Raw genomic sequence first — 14,944 nt, 5'->3', positions numbered from 1 at the left:
TTCACAGCTGATTCCATCCGTCAGAAGCTGTGTTGCAGTAGGCCAGACAGAGAAAGGACCAGCACTGCCCCATGCGTGCCCCTTAGCTGGGGTCCCGAGAACAGTCAAATCCATAGAGGCAGAAAGTGGAATAGAGCTCACCATGGGCTGGGGGAGGGGGACTGGCGAGTTAGTGTTTAAAGAGCAGGGAGTTCATGCTGAGGAGGACGAAAAATTGGGTACAGTTAGTGGTGATGGTCACCCAGCGCCATGAGTGCACTACCGCCCCCTGCTGTGCACTCAGCAGTGGCGACGATGACAAACATATGCAGTCTCTCATACTGCATTCTTCAATGGAAAAAAAAAAATGACCAAAACAAAAAATCCAATAGTAGGGTTGGAAGATAAAATAGTGAAAAATCTCCCAGAAAGCAGAATAAAATGGACAGAAATGAAAAATAGGAGCGATTTTTAAAAAATTAATATTCCACCCAGGGGGTTCCATATCCGACCAGCGGGAGTTGTGACGGGGAGAGAGAGGAGGGAAGTATTACATGAAGGAAATAATACCGGTTGCAGAGGGACCGCTGAGGGCACAGCCCTGGGAATAGGAAAAGGCCCACACGGGGGAGCAGATTACCCCCAAACACAGCAGATCACAACAGCGTGCACCTGTTGCAGATTCCCTGAGTCAGGAATCTGGGTGCAGCTGCCTGGGCCCTTATCTTCACGGTCCCCTGGGGCTGCAGTCGAGGTGCTGGCCAGGGTCTCACCCAAACGCTGGATGGGAACCGTCTGCTTCCAAGCTCAGCGAACCTCTTGTTTGTGGGATTCAGTTCCTCATCGAGCGCTGGCTGTTCCACTCAGGGTCACTGTGTCTTGCTGCCTGTCGCCGATGATGTCCCTTGCTGGAGGTCACCTTCGGTTCCACGCAAACATCTCCAACACTGAAGTGTATTTAATGAAAGTCAACAGGAGGCAGTCAGATAGCAAGGTACAGTGACCCTCCAGGACCCTGATCACGAAACGGACATCCCCACTAAGTGGCCCTATTCTGTTCAGAAGGAAGGTACTCCAGGGGAGGGGAACACAGGGACAGGACGTGGAATCATTGGTGATGCATTAGAGGCTGCTTCTCCCACTGGACGAGTCAGCATACATCTCAGAGCACTAGGGATTAAAGAGTGTCGGACTTGCAGAGAAAAATAACGGGCACGGACGTCAGTGGTGTCCGAATTCTCAGTAGCAACGTCGGGAGCTGGGAGACAGTGGGGCCGGGCTGTGTGTGGGTGCCATTTAAGTTTTTCAAAATCATAAAAATGTGAGGGCTCCCCAGACAGGTGGGGGAACTGATGAAAAATAGGGCAATTGTCACTTGTGAATTTATGGTTACATTCAGAAAGGAAGTTTCGGTCAGGGAGCAGCTGACTCCTTAATCTGGGTGGTGGGCACATCATCGTGGGTCTGTCATTGCCTTTCTTTCTTTACCTACGGGACAGCCCAGGGGAGGCACTCAGGTCAGCTGAGAGGTGAACAAGGGGCCCTAAGTGTCCCTGCCCGTGGCCACGGGTGGAAGAGGAAAGCATTGCTGAGGGACCACGGCATGGCCAGGTCTTCCAGGGGGAGATGAGGAAGGGTGGTTGCAGAAATCTGGTCACTGCCCAGAGGAGTCTTAGCCAGCCCTTCTGTCTGGCTTGAAGGAGTCCATCTTCCTTCCATCTTCTGGTCCTGGTGCTGGAGATTCCACCCAAGGCCTGTAGGGGGCAGCAAGCCCCCCAGCTCACCTGTGGCCCGGGTGTCTCAGCTCTCTGATCAATTCTGCCCATCATCGTCAGTTCAGATGAAATTGTTCATGTATTTGAATACTTAAAAAAATAAAGTACCATCACTCACAGATTAAATGAGTGTTTTAGTATTTCTTTATTATATCTTAGCACACTTCTTTTGACAAGCTCATCTTAGAAAATTGAGGTAATCACAGGAGAGTTACAAATCATCCAGAATGGTTACCCAGAGAGAGATCAGCATGATTTGCATTTCGGGGCATATAATTCTAATCGAGTTTCAGACACAGTGGAGTGCAATTGTACATTTGTGACCTGACTCGCTTTCACCTGCAATATGTAGGCATCTTTTTGAGTCAAGCTCCCAGAATGTCATCATTTCCGGTGGTGTAGCTCACGCTGTTTCATAGTTTGATGCTGCTTCGCCAGCATCATCGGGCGGCAGGAGCGAGTCCCAACTCTCTTCCTGGACCACTCAGCCCAGCACTCACACCTGCTGCCTGGCCTTGTCCAGACTGCCCAGCTGTGTCGTGTGGAACATTTGAGTGTCAGTTATCCCTGGTGGGGGCTACAGTTCTGAGGTTGTTGGTCTCCAAGAGAATTCCGCATCATAAGAAGGCTGGGTCTGTTTGGGGCACGGGTGATAAAGAGAACCGGATTTGCCCAGAGACTGGTAAGGTTCAGCTGGCCTTCAAAGAGAATGTGCTTGGGGGCAGGAGGGGAGTGCATGCCCCGCCCCCACAGTTACATCCACATGGAACTTGGACACCCCACAACCTATGACTGTGACCTTATTTGGAAAAGGGTCTTTGCAGATGTAATTAAGTGAGGGATCTTGAGATGAGTTCATCCCGAGTTATCCAGGTGGGCCCTGAATCCAATGACAAGTATCCTTGTAAGAAAAAGGCAAAGGGAGATTTTGAGACAGGGGAGAGAAGCCCACATGAAGATAGAGGCAGAGATTGGGGCGACGTGGCCACAAACCAAGAAAGGCTGGGAGCCCCCAGAAGCTGGAGGAGGCAAGAAGGATCCTCCTCTGGAGCCTCCAGAGGGAGCACGGCCCTGCCGACACCTTGACTTAAGACGTCCAGCCTCTGGAACTGTGAGGGAAGGCACTTTGTTGCAGTGGTCCTGGGAGACTCATAGAGGCTCCAGTCAGAGACACGAGGGGCTTCCATGGGAAAAAGGGTGCTGTGGCTTTGGTTTTAGGGACCACCCCTGCCTGCTAGATTGATTTCCCACTGCATGGATGGTGGGGAGGGTGTTCATCTGGCCTAAGATTTCTTTTTTATTTTAAAGAATTTATTTATTTATTTTTAGGGAGGGGGGAAGGGAGGAAGAAAGAGAGAGAAAGAAACATCGACATGTGAGAGAAACGTTGACTGGCTGCCTGTTGTACATCCCCACATGGGGACCTGTCCCACAACCCAAGCATGTGCCCTTGACAGGGAATCGAACCAGCGACCTTTCAGTCTGCATGACAATGCCCAACCTGCTGAGCCAGGCCAGTCAGAGTGAGCCTAAGGGTGTTTAGTGAGTTTGGATGAGAAGTGGCTTTCGAACTCCTCCCAGGCTGCTTCAGTTACAGGCAGGAGCTGTGGCCACCACATGCAGGTACCAGGATGATTTGGGGAAGAAAGGACCCTATGTGCGAGAATGCCGTGACGTGAACGGTCTGAGCTGGATTGGGCCACCATCAGAATGAGGTAGAAGGAATGATGTGGAGCTGGACCATGTCGCCTCCCATAAACTAAGGTGCCGGCACCTCTGGAGCACCTACCAGGACCAAGGGACCCACATAGGTACGTGCCAACAAATCACAGACTCCACTCGCCCCTGAGGAGTGATTGTGAAGGTGGGTGTGCGTGAGGGACAGCAGAGCAAGAGGCTGTGCTCCAGGTGACCGACCGTGCGGTAAACGGCACCCTCTCCTTGGACTGCACATCCACCCCCTGCAAACAGGGACGGTGACAACCACTTGGCTTCTATACCCAAGTGCCCAGGTTGTTTTTGTTTCCTTTTCCATTGAAGAATGCAGTATGAGAGACTGCACATAATGTTTGTCATCGTCGCCACTGCTGAGTGCACAGCAGGGGGCGGTAGTGCACTCATGGCGCTGGGTGACCATCACCACTAACTGTACCCAATTTTTCGTCCTCCTCAGCATGAACTCCCTGCTCTTTAAACACTAACTCGCCAGTCCCCCTCCCCCAGCCCATGGTGAGCTCTATTCCACTTTCTGCCTCTATGGATTTGACTGTTCTCGGGACCCCAGCTAAGGGGCACGCATGGGGCAGTGCTGGTCCTTTCTCTGTCTGGCCTACTGCAACACAGCTTCTGACGGATGGAATCAGCTGTGAAGGGTGGTGTTGCTGATCACCTGGCAGCCCCACTGACCCCAAGGCCAGAGTTTCCCCCACCCCCAGTGTCCTGTGTCCCTGGGGCAGCCCAGGTTGCCCCCCCCCCCCCCCCCGCACAGAAAAACTCTCCCCCTGCCCCAACCCCGGCTCTCAGCCATGCCTTTTAGCTAATTGGAACTGATTGGGGTTCCAGGCATTTCTGGAAGTCCCTCCTTGGTGACGGCAGAGGCCCCTGATGTTTGAAGATGAGCTCAGTGACCCTCTGACCCCGAACAGGGGAGAGCAAGTGCCGGCGCCATGAGTGAGACCACTGCGGGCCTGGGACACAGCCGGGTGCCCTCACTATGGGCGCAGGTTGGATCTGTCCTGTGCGTGCAAATGCCTGTATCCAGCTCCTCCCGCCCCAAGGGACGCAGGCCGACCTTCATGTTTCCTCCCTTTGTGGTCCCCCCACCTGCGCCGTCCCCCAACCAAGTGCCGAACTGCAAGGCTTTGGTGGGAAACCTCTGGGCAAGAGTCCTTTAGTTTTCCTGAGGGGGCGGTGCAGGGGGAGTCTCCCTGTTTAGTGCTCCCCCTCCCCCACCCTGCCCCCACCACCACCGTGGTTTTGCTTTCTGATGTTTTAGTTTTCCCTGATCAACTGTGGTCTGAAAATATTAATGGAACATTCAAAAAGTAAACAATTAATAAGTTTTCAATTGCATACAGTTCTGAGTAGCATGATGAAACTCTGCGCCATCCTGCTCCGTCCTGGCCCGGGATGCGAATCGTCCCTCCGTGGGGCGTCTCCACACTGCATGAGCTCCCTGACCGTAGTCACTTGGTAGCTGCCTCAGTCATCAGGTCAACCTGCAAATGCCATGTGCATGGGAAAAGGGACTGTGCGGACGTGATTACATCAAGGATCTTGAAATGATGGGGAGATTATTCTGCAAGTGCAGGTGGGTCCTAAATGTAATTCCCAGTGTCCTTATGAGAGAGAAGCAGAGGGTGGTGTCACACGGAAGTCGGAGATGTGGCAATGGCAGCAACAGGCTGGAGTGATGCAGGAAAGAAGGGGAACTCAGGCGGCCTCAGACACTGGAAAAGGCAAGGACACGGGTTCTCCCCTGGGGCCTCCAGGAGGAACCAGCCCTGCTGACACCTCGACTTTAGCCTTGGAGCACTGATGTCAGACTTCTGGCCTCCAGAACTGGGAGGGAATAAGTCTGTGTTGTTTGGAGCCGCCAGGTTCGTGGTCGTTTGTTACAGCAGCCGCAGGAAACCAATACGGGCTATTTTTGTGAGTTTCTTTCCTATCACAATCTAATGTACTTTCCACTTCAGCATGTACGGGTCCTTCGCTTCTATTGTCAGCTGCCTGACATCTGATTGTGCAGAGGTTACTTACTTCCTTGGCGTCTCCAAGGCTTCACTGTGGCCCAGCCCGCCTTCTAACAGTGTTTCCTCACAGTGTGGTGTGCGAGCGTTCATTCAGTGCGTTCGGTCTCTCCTCCTCTTCTTGATTGATTAAAAAGGACTCATGCGTGTTCCTGACGCAAAGGGCCTGATCTGCCCCCGACCCCACACCCCACTTCCCCCGTGACCTTGGCCCAGGACCCATTCCTAAACAGCTAACTCAGCAGATGCTTGATGATTTCAGAAGGCGGAAGGGTCGCAGGTCGTGTCCATCAGCTCTCAGCCGAGCCCCCAGGGCTGCACCCGCCCCACTGCGGAGCAAAGCCAGGGCGGGAGCGTTGCCAACACCATGACCCACAGGCTTCCATTTTACTGTCTTTTCAAACACTTCCGCAGCGGGTTAGCTCAACTTACTAACCAAACACATATTTTCCTGTCGGCACCACATTTTCCTCACCTAAGAGCTGTAGCCTCTGAACCCCGAGCTGACCTGGCGGGGGGGCCCCAATTCATGCAGTCACACGGCCGCGTCCGCACCTGCTCCCCAGAGCTGCCTCCAGGGGCGTGGGACACGAGGCTGTTAGGAACACCGTCCGTGGGTTGGCGTCAGGGCGGGGGACAGATGTGTGGAGTTCCAGGGGGGCTCGGGCAGTGGCTGAGCAAAAGGCTTTGCAATTATTCTGCAATTATGAAGCAGAAGATTTCTTAAAGATTTATGAAGACATTTTATGCTAAACGACTTGTGAAATGATAAAGTGTCCCTCAAATACAGAGACAAAGGCCTTTATAAGCTGCCCTTCTAAATGCCTGTGACCCAGTCGCTGGGGTGAAGGCACACTGGGGAGAAGTTATTTGGGGTGCACCCCGGGCTTCATCCTGACCTCTGTCCTGTAATTCTCCAGCCCCCCACAATGTCTTTTGATCTCAAGTCTCCCCATTTGACGGCGAGGCGTCCAGGTAAGCGTGAGCCCTGGGGACTGGAGACCCCATTTCCAACTAAGGTTGTGTTCACAGGGTCTAGTGCAGGCGTGAAGACTTGGACATGAGTGTGGGGGGACACGCTTCAGCTCACTACAGAAGCCAGCACTTTCCCCCCCAATTTTAACAGCACCTAATTTTTTACTGACAACCTTTTTTTATCCTCACCTGAGGACATGCTTATTGATCTTAGAGAGAGGGGACGGGAGGGACAGAGAGAGAGAGAAACATCATCGAGCGGTTGTTTGCTCCCGGACCGGGGACCGACAGGGAACCAACAGGGGACCGAACCTCCAACCCAGGCTTGTGCGCTGACCAGGAATCCAACCCGCGACCTTTCAGTTTATGGGACAAAGCTCCAACCAACTGAGCCACACCAGCCAGGACTGACAAACATTTTTTTATCAGTAAATTAATCTCAATGTTATAAAAGAGATCGTTTGTGGCTTGTTAATGGTAAAGAAGAGATTTTTTCTTATAAATTGGATCTTAATAGAAGGATGGTAGATTTAACTGGGAACTCAGTTCACTATTGCGGCGTAATGCACAGCCAGTGGGTGACTTAAAATGCAACCCGAAGTGCAAAGTTCAGTTTGTGCGCTAACACCAGTAGAGGGTTTTTTAAATTTTTAAAGATTAGTACATCAGACTGAAGAAGAACGTTTAGGTTGGGGCCAAATTCTTTGCCTGGTGCCCAGTTCCAAGGCTGCCCTTTCGGGAAAACCCCACCGGCCCCCACAGGTGCAGGGAAGCTGCCAGCCTTGCCCCCACCAGGAAGGAACGGGCCATGCAAAGGCTGCTGGGAATAGCCTTCCAGGCTGACAGTGCAAAGCTGGGGGCAGAAGGGGGGCTTGTTGCTGGGGATTGAGGGTGAGGCAGGGTGGGGGAGTCGTAAGATCACAACTCTGTCATTGGGTGCCCAGTGAGTGTCCCGCGGACGGGGGACAACAGTTGTCCGTGCTCAAGCTGGTTATGAGAAAAAAAAAATGACATAATTCATCCCCAGTGCATGCTGTTCACTCTGGAAAGGCCAACTGTTACTATCATCGATGCCGTCACTGTTGTTAGTCTTTTTCACGTCAGGGACTCTGAGGCCCTTCCCTGTCCTGTGCGGAAACACGGATGGCTCTCTCCACCGAGTTTGATAAGCTGCAAGAGCGCCTCGGGAAGGAACCTTGACGCCATCATGCCGAGGGAAGGAAACCAGTCCCCGAAGCCCTTGTGATGCCTGACTCCAACCATGTGGAATGTCCCGAACAGGCAGATCCACAGAGGCAGAAAGTGTATCACTGCTTGTTGGGGGATGAGGGAGGGGATGGGGAATGACTGCTTTGGGGACGGGGTCTCCTTTGGGGATGATGGAAATGTTCTAGAATTAGGGTATGGTGATGTTTGCAAAACTCTGGTAAATATACTAAAAACTGTTGATTCGTACATTTTAAGTGGGTGAACTTTATAAGAAGTAAATTTTATCTTGATAAAGCTTTAAAAATAAAAAGAGTGCCATGGTAGAGGAAGAAGGGGGCAAGGCCTGAGGTCTGCCTCCCAGAGCTGAAGCCCATTGGAGCTGCCCAAGGGACAAGGGAAGGGTTGGGGTGGAGTGAGCCTGGCTGGCTCACAGGGTGCTGGGAGGCCCCAGGTCGGGGAGATGGAGGGGGAAGATGGTGGGAAGGACTGGCCTGGGGAGCCAGGAGGGCGAGGGAGCCTAGGAAGGTTTGCATAAAGGAGAAGTGAAATGTCCCTAACTGCAAAGCAGTCTGTGGGAACTGGCCCCTCCCACTTCCGGGCTGTCTGGTCCCAGTGTAAAACCTGGGAAGCTCCCACCTGCACTATGGGAAGAGGTGCCTTATGTGGACCATCAACCATGCCCTGGGCCCAGGGCTGACTTTACATCAGGTTCCAGTGCCCCTGGTGCCCTGTGATATGAGTCCTACTGTTAGAGGTTCCAGAACTCACATGGGAGAACGGATTTTCTTGAACATTGTGAGTAGCTGGGGGCGAGGCAGCCTGGTCCATCTTTAAGCACCTGGTTCATCTGGTGGGTGGTGTCCACAGACACAGGATGAGAGAAGGAAAGAAGGGAGGGAGGTATTCACCTTACCTGGCAGCTGCCTGTACCTGTCCACCCTACCTGGAGTTCTGTCTACACCTGCCCACCCCATCTGGGGGCTGTCTGCACCTGCACCTGCATACCTTACCCAGGGCCTGCCTACACCTGCCCACCCCATCTGGGGGCTGTCCGCACCTGCACCCCTTACCCAAGGGCTGTCTACACTTACCCACCTTACCTGGGGCTGTCTATACCTGCCCACTCACCTGGAGGCTAGCTACACCTGTCCACTTTACCTGGGGGCTGTCTATATCTGTCTACCTCCCTTGAGGGGTGTCCACTTCACCTGGGTTGGACATGCAGTCGGCCAGGCAGCTGTCCCAGGCTCTGTCCCTTGCAGACCCATTCCTTGCAGGGCCAGATGAGTCCACCACGGGAAGCAGAGGGTGGGAGCCCCTCCCAGGCCCCTCCCAGCCCCCCCGTGTGTTTGGAGCTGCTGGTGGCCTGGTGCCTCTTCAGTCCTTCCTGGCCCAGGGCGGGTCCAGAACATTCCTGGGCCTGAGCTGACATCGTCCCCAGGACAAATCGGCCGGCGGAGCTGAGGCAGGCCAGGGCGTTCACTGTGGTGCTTTTCATTTCCAGCCTGTTTGCCCAGAAGGCAAGAGTGGCCTGGGTTTCCATTTGGGGCTGGATGGTCTGGGCTTCCGTTTTCTCATCAGTCAAACCTCAGTGCCGGCCCAAGTGCCGTCAGAGACTGGTCCCTGTTCTCCTAAGAGGGGGCCTCCAGTGAATGAATGCTGGGGCCCGGGCGGCAGCCTAAGGGACCGACCTGGAGGTGTCTGACTCCCAGCCTCTCTGGGGCTCTGGTGCTGGTCAGAAAGGCTGCAGATGGCACCTCCACCCTCTTCCTAGGGCAGACACACACGGACTCATCCTGTCGGTGCAGACAGCCCCCAGGTGAAATGGACAGGTGTAGACAGCCTTCAGGTGGTGGACAAGTATAGACAGCCCCCGGGGGGTGGGGGGCGGGGTTCGTGGCCCTCCAGGTGAGGTGGGCGGGTACAGACCACACATTACAGGGACACATTTAGAGGCATAGCCACCCAGGTGAGGGAGTCCCCTGGGGTGGGGCTTCACAATGACAGAGCCCCTGGACCTGGAAGATCCATATGGGAACACAGGGCAGATTAGTGAGTGGCCTCCCTGATATTTCATGGATCATATTTATGCTTAAATTATTTTTTTATCATTTATCTGAGATTCAAATATCATTCTATTTTTATTTACTAATTCTGGCAACCCTACACCTAATTCATGCGTTTTCTCTGCTGAAAACATTGTTACTTAGCCCAATGCCTATTTACAGTCTCTCTGTCTTTTGGGTATATACCCGAAGTGGAATAGCTGGATCGTGTAGTGATTCCACGTTCTGCTTCTTGAGGAACTGCCACACTGTGTCCACAGTGGCTGCACAATTTTTCACCTCCACGAGCAGTGCACACAAGTCCCAATTTCTCCTCATCTGCGTCAACACTTATTATTGTCTATTTTAAAAAAATAATACCATTGTGGCTTTGGCCAGTGTGGCTTAGTTGGAGCATCACCCTATAAATCAAAGGGTTTCAGGTTCCTTTCCCAGTCAGGGCACATGCCTGGGTCGCAGGTCTGGTCCCTGGTTGGGGTGTGTACAGGCAACCAGTTGATGTTTTTTTTAAGATTTTATTTATTTATTTATTTATTTATTTTTAGAGAGAGAGGAAGGGAAGGAGAAAGAGAGGGAAACATCAATGTGTGGTTGCCTCTCGCACACCCCCTACTGGGGACCTGGCCCACAACCCAGGCATGTGTCCTGACTGGGAATTGAACCAGAGACCCTTTGGTTCACGGGCTGGTGCTCAATCCACTGAGCCACACCAGCCAGGGCGACCAATCAATGTTTGTCTCTCACATCGATGTTTCTTTCCCTCTCTCTTTCCCTCCCTCCCCCACTCTCTAAAATCAATGAGCATGTCCTCAGGTGAGGATAAAATCATCATCATCATCATCACCCCGTTGTGTGGGTGTCAAGTGGCATCTCACGGCGGTTTCAATTTGCATTCCCCTACTGACTGGTGATGTCGGCCATTTCTGTGTCTTCTTTGGAGAAATGTCTGCTCAGAGCCTTTGCCTGCTGTCAAATTAAGTTATACGCCTTTTGTTGTTGTTGAGTTGTGTGCACTCTTTATATGACCTGGATATTAAACCAGATATAAGATTTGCAAATATTTTGTCCTATCCTGTGACTCGTCTGAAGTCCTATTGTTTCAGCCACCAGCTTACTGTGATTTGTTGCGGGGGCATAGGGAATTCGTCCTGAGCTCTTCCTCCCATGCCCCTAACCAGGCCAGGAACGTGTGAATGGCGTGTACACGCACAGACACACGCGTGCACATGCACAAGCAGGACTTTACGGTCACGGCTGGGGGCGGTGAATGCTTGCTCCTCTCCCCGTGCATCAGGGAGAGTGCTGGGCAGGTCTCGGCCTGGATGTTTCTTCACCTGTAAAGGCGCCCCGGAAGGCTCCCAGGAGACTCCCAGCAGCTTTTGCGCCTTTCTCCCGAGCAACTTTTCCTGCTGGTTTTTGCTCTTTTCTGGACACCTTGAAGTCCTGGGAGGATATTGAGGTTGGCTTCCTGGACCCTTTGGGTCTGGGTGAAACCAAGGGCCCTCTTGCCGTGCTCTTTGCTGAGATCAGGTGAGGCCAGAGGAGGAGGCTCCCTCAGAGCCCATCCTGAGCCCTAGGTCCTGGGCGTGGGCTCACAGTGGCTGTGCGCAGAGGTCTCTGCTCTTTCATCGAGTGAGCAGCCCTGGGCCTCACATGCAGGGGCCCAGGGGACACAGGGTGCAGGAGGGCCCCTCCTTCAGCCACCCCTGCCCACAGCACCTGGCCATGCTCCCCAGGCAGCCGGAGGTGAAAGCTCTGGGGCCTTGTTGAAATCACCTCCCTGTGTTCCTCTCCCAGCTTCTGCCCACTCCCCTCCCATCTCCCTGCACCTCACTCCCTGCTTTGTGGGGATCGCACATGGCACCTCCTTCATCTGTTTGTCCCTTGTCCCGTGAATAGTCATGCAGGCTGCTTCTGGTTATTCACTGCCCTTAACAATGCAGCTGCTTGGCTGAGTCTCCTTGGTCACATCCCTTCCCTTTTATTGGGGTCAGATGTCACATGAAGTTTTAGCTTCATTAGTACTGCTGGCCACTTCCCAAGCAACATGGTCACTGTGCCCTCCTGGGCAGCGAGCATCACACCCCACAGCTGCTCCTGCGCACAGGCTTGCCCTGTTTCCCTTCTGGCTTTGTGGTCCCTGGAGGGACTGGACTGGGCAGGGCAGTCGTGAACTAAGGGTTTTACTAGCAGATCCTGCTTAGTGACCGTGTGGACTGTGCTGGTTGGCTGCCACTGCCCTTGCTGTGGTCCCTGTACTTTCCCTTCTGCCATCTGCTGTGGCAGGTCCCGTGTGTCCTGAAGTCCCCATTGCCTGCCCAGCACTTGGTCCAAAGCCTGTGGGGAAGGCTGGTGGAGGAGGCTGGCTGGAGAGTCCACCGTGCCTAGCAGCAGAGAGGGTTCCAGGGACGCTTCCGGAAGGAGCAGGAATTGGGCAGGCACAGGAGGAGGTTGGAGGGCAGAGTGTGAGCAAAGGCAGGCAGTGGGGTCCGTGCAGGGTGCAGGAGGAACTAGGGTGAGGCTGGGCCATCAAGGCAGCCCTGAGTTTGGACTTGGTCCCAATAAACACTAAAGAGGCCTCAGTCAGGCCAGTGTGGGTGTGTGTGTGCGTGTGCGTGTGTGTGTGTGTACTGCAATACTGAAGGGACTGAAAGAGGACTTAAATATGACATTGAAAGGAGGTCCCCACCAGAGGGACCTACAGCAGGGGGGCCATCTTTGAGTTGGAGACACTAGGAGGGCCCTGAGGAGACACCCCACCCTCAGGAGAGGGAAAGGAGGCTCAGAAAGGGAGGGGCCTGGCCCACGGGATTTGCAGACAGCATGGGGTGGGGAGAGGGCAGAAGTGAGGATGAGCAGTCAAGGGCCTGGAGGCAGCTGTGAGTCTGGAAGGTTGGCCCCCTAGCCAGGTGCAGCTTCTCCAATGCCCTCCGCTCCTCAGGCGGCACATTGCATGGGTCTCCAGGTCCCGGGCTGAGGAGGGCAGTGTTGGACACAGCGGGACCTGCGTGGGGGGTGAAGAGGGCGCCAAGACACAGCACCCCTGCGCAGGAGTGGGACAGGTCCACGGAGGGGCCGTTGGTGGGCAGCTGGGGAGCCAGGGTGGATGGGAGGACAGTACAGGGAGGGGAAGGGTTTGGGTAGGATATTGGGCCAGGGTCACAGAGCAGAAGGGACAAGTTGGGTCAAGGAAGGCAAAGGGATGGGCCGGGTCTGGGGGTGCATCCGAGATGGAGGTGTGTCCCAGGAGAGAGTGGGGAGAGTCGGTGGAGACGACAAGTTCAGGGGTGGGGCGGGGCGCGCAGGACGGGTCCCGGGCGGAGGCGGTCCGGGGAGGGGGCTGGTCCCCGCTGCCCCAGCCTGACCGGGCATGCACATCGAGGGGGGCTGCGAACAAAGGGCCCCCGATGGTGCAGCGGGGACAGAGGCGCAAGGACCCCCGCCCCTGCCCAACACCGGCCGGGCCCTCTCCCTGGGTGCGGCGTCTTCGCAGAGCCAGAAAAGGTGGGGCTCCCTGCTTGGACCACTGCTCCTGCTGCTGCTGTAGCCGAGGCACGGAGTGCACACCGCGCTGTCCCAGGCCCTGTGAGTAGCCCCGGGCGACAGAAAAGGCTGGCCGCCTTCTCGGGGTGGGGGTCTGGGAGTCTGGCTCAGAGAGGGGTAAGACCTGTCCAAGGCCACACAGCCTCTGAGCAAGGCAGGACCTACATTCTCGTCCTCCAATACTTACAGGTCGGACTGGGAAAGGGGGAGCTCTGAGGCTTCAGAAGGGGCCCCGTGGAGGCACAGGGACTCCCCAGAGCTCAGGCTGCATAGGAGCCCACCCACCACACCTCGCTCCCTTGGGTGACTGGGACTGTCGTCTGGGGTGGCGATTTTAAGTTGTCTGAAGAGTGAAGGTAAGAGGTGCACGTTTTGGCTGAGAAATGGGAGAGTTCATTTTCCTAGGAAGGGTGTAGTGGTGGGGGAGGAAATGTTTGTTTGGCTTCCACGCTTTTCTTGAAGTTTGCTTACAGAGCTCCTGGTGGGCTGACCCTGAGGAGGTGAATTAACTAGCTGCTTAGGGGAATCTCCTATGAACTGGCTTCAGAGGGAGTTTTCCCAGACCTGCCAAGTTTGCGTGAGCCCTGCAAGGCTGTGGGTTCAGGGGGGCTGCCTCCAGCTGCCCAAGCTCAGCCTTCATGAGGTGGTTTGTTCAAGCAGCCCTTGTGTAGGAGTTCCCAGGAAACAGGTCGCCAGTGGGACCGGGTGGGTGGCCTCGCCTCCAGCCGCACTGTTCCTGTGGGGTGATGATTTGAAGAGTGAGGCGGCACACCGCGCTTGGAGCGCCGGGATTTTTCTTCCCTGGGCCTTGTGAAGTTGGAACCCAGCAAACTTTTGTCCTGATGGGACACCTTTAAGAACACCGGTTCTCAACCAGGGGGTGATTTTTGTCCCCTTAGGGTCATTCGGCAATGTCCAGAGGCATTTTGCGACTGTCACAGCCAGGGGGTGACAATGCTGCTGGAATGTATGGGGCAGGGGCCAGGGGCGCTGCTAAACATTCTGCCACGTACAGATCAGCCCCCAACACACAGCATGACACAGCCCTAAATGAGAGACTCTGCCTTATAAGGACCAAGTTCAGAGTCCCTTTGTTGAAGGTTTTAAAACAGTGTTCAACTAAATTAGCCCGGGGATCCTACCTCTGTTGAGTGAAACGGGACCCCCCATGCTGGGAGATGCGATGACTGACTCTGGGTCCCGAATAGCTGGCCTGAGAGCCTCAGTCCACCAGCCTGAGGATCTCATTTTAGGAAAAGCCCCGGACTGTGCCCCATATGGTGTTTTTCATGAGCAATCCCTGGCCCCAGAAAGCAGCATGGATTTGCACGCTGCTGCAAGACCGACACTGTCTACACGTTACCAAACCCCACCTGTTCCAGGTCCAGAGGATGAAGAGCCAGTGTCAGCCCCAGTGCCAGGGTTGGCCGTGGTCGCTGGTGAGCACACCGCCAGTGGCAGCTCCTGGCCCACAGCAGCGGGTCCTCTGGGCCTCCGGGTGAAGATGCTAACAACGATCTGGATGACTACAGGTGATTGAGGAAAACAGATATATGGGTGTGTGTTCCCAAGGTGCTTTTCCACACTCAGCACATGCTGGGTGGGCAACCCCAGGGACCAGCTGGCAGCTGGCTAGAAAGACTCTTTC

This window comes from Desmodus rotundus, chromosome 9 (assembly GCF_022682495.2).
Source record: "Desmodus rotundus isolate HL8 chromosome 9, HLdesRot8A.1, whole genome shotgun sequence".
In the NCBI taxonomy this organism is placed as follows: Eukaryota; Metazoa; Chordata; class Mammalia; order Chiroptera; family Phyllostomidae; genus Desmodus; species Desmodus rotundus.
The sequence above is the reverse complement of the archived record's forward strand: the minus strand, read 5'-3'. Positions refer to the sequence as shown.